The sequence below is a fragment of the Morone saxatilis genome, unplaced genomic scaffold (assembly GCF_004916995.1).
Source record: "Morone saxatilis isolate NCDOM2014 unplaced genomic scaffold, NCSU_SB_2.0 Contig10, whole genome shotgun sequence".
In the NCBI taxonomy this organism is placed as follows: Eukaryota; Metazoa; Chordata; class Actinopteri; family Moronidae; genus Morone; species Morone saxatilis.
Window position 1 is genome coordinate 18104028 of NW_023339652.1, and position 2166 is coordinate 18106193.

At 41.4% G+C, this 2166-nt stretch overlaps 1 protein-coding gene across 1 annotated transcript in view; it reads left to right on the plus strand.

Annotated features, from left to right (window-relative positions):
* LOC118342668 overlaps positions 1-2166 on the plus strand; it is a 49369-nt gene that overhangs the window by 44870 nt on the left and 2333 nt on the right. The gene's annotated exons all lie outside the window — the stretch shown is intronic.

Genomic DNA, 2166 nt, shown 5'->3' on the forward strand with positions numbered 1-2166 from the left:
AGCCAGACCTTATCACCAACATCAGTGTTGGACCTCACTAATGCTCTGGCGTCTGAATGACTGCAGATCCCTGCAGCCAGTTCTTAAAATCTGTTGGAACCAAAAGAGTAAGGCTGTAATAACAGTAGATTAATGGCCATGGTTTTGGAAAGACATATTCAGCAATCACACATTTATTTTGTCTTGTACATAACACACACACCAGTACACACATGTATAGTGACTGACTGATTGTGTAGGGCATGCAAGCCATTTATACAGCTGGTGATGAAGATCAAAAGAACTAGTGGCAACAAAAGCCGTCACATGTCTTGGCCAAAAAGTCACACTAGAACACACCTCACCAACTACAGCAAACGGCCATATGTGCGAGAGTTAATAAGGCTACATACCAGCAGGTAGTGGTAGTCTGCATTCATAATTTAAAAAAAAAAACATCGGAATACCTAGAACTGCAGATATAAAGAAAAGCAGCCCAGTGGTGTATTTAAGTGATCAGATGAGATGAAGTTGAGAAATGAGACAATGCTTTTGTGCGTGCCCTCTTGACAAAGTAATTTTCTGCTTTGCCAACCGTCAGCCTGATGTGTCCGGACCTTGACAAGCCAAGAAGAGTACCAATAGGCCATCAAAAAGCATGGAGAAGATTGCTAGCTAATGTAAACTCAAAAGGCCGCTATCTGGCTTTTGAGAGCTTTATACCAAATCCCACAGAACTTTAGTCATGTAATAGCAGTTGGAGAGATGATAATCCCTGTCTTTGTTCAAAGACGGTCCTTAGTGTCAGATGTTAATATCCTCTTTGATCTTTCCCCGGCTGTCCACTGACTCTTGGTCTATGACCTTTGACCCCTTTCCAGTCAGTTTCTGGTGCACAGACTTTGAGGTCAAACTCATCGACCAGGCGGCAAGAAAAAGATCAAGGGGACATTCATATCTAACTCCAAAAACCATCCTTCAACCAAGACAAGCCGGCGTTAGCTCTTCAGAAAAACAGTAAAAGTAAAATGAATCAAAAAGATGAAAGTGCAGGCAAATAAACAGAGGAGAGTACAAGATGCCAGTGAAGGATGGACTACTTTTAGTTACAGTTCAACGCAATAGAGACCAGTTTTAGCCTGGTTTTAAAGGAGTAAGGGCAAGCCTTACCTTCTTACAGTGTGTCACAGCCCCTGTGTTCATGTGGTAAAAGAGAGGGAACACTTGACAGTAGAAGACTTAACTAACTGTATGCTCAAGCGTGTACAGTTAAAGACACTTCTCCTACAGTAGATTACAAATCCAATCCTCTCCACTAAAGACTACAAGGAAACCAGTTTGGGCAGTAATGACATGTCCCTCAGCCACTGAGCTGTCTGACTCAATCTTAATTAGTGTGGTATTTTTGTACTGCAGTCCTTGTGAAAACCAATTATAGTTCCAGGACGTGTCCACATTGCTGTGGGTAAATGTGAAAATACTGTTTATGTGTCAAAATGTTTCCGCCCGCAACTGCCAAAACAATGCAAATCAATTCTGCTTCCTCCCGTGCTCGGCAAACTAAAGGGGGCATTACCACCATATTCTTTGTGGCGTTCATTCCAGACACAAAATAACAGGATGTGGTCTGTACCTACCTGCAGCTGACATTTCAACAGCCCATTTGCAACGCTGTCTCCTAGAAATTACCTTTATATATTAATAAATTGTTTTCTGTTACTTTGCAATGAAAAAACTTAATTACTGTCTAGATTATGTTCAGAGGCAGCGTTTGAATGAAGTGCTACATTTGTGAACGGCACTGTCACAGGACGGTGGTTGGGATGGACGGCGGGTGTACAGATTGTAGCACTTTGACCATAGATGGGGTTCCCAGGACCGATCTGATCCAGTATCGTATTGGGTTCCAATACTGGCCTAATTCTCATATTTGATATCGGACTGACATCACAGATCCACGTACCTATCCTGAATCCATAGTCTGATGGATTTATGATAGTAATTATATAATAATGCCCTTTTAAGCCCATTGCCAAAATCTTGTAGTACAAGATATCCAGTAGTCCCCATATTTTTTTGCCTCCCAGAATTCTATGATATAGACTTACAGACCATGAAACCACAATCTAAAAAAGAGTGAGATAGTAACAGTTGGCCTTGGTTTGAATGTATTTTAGTCTTGAAACA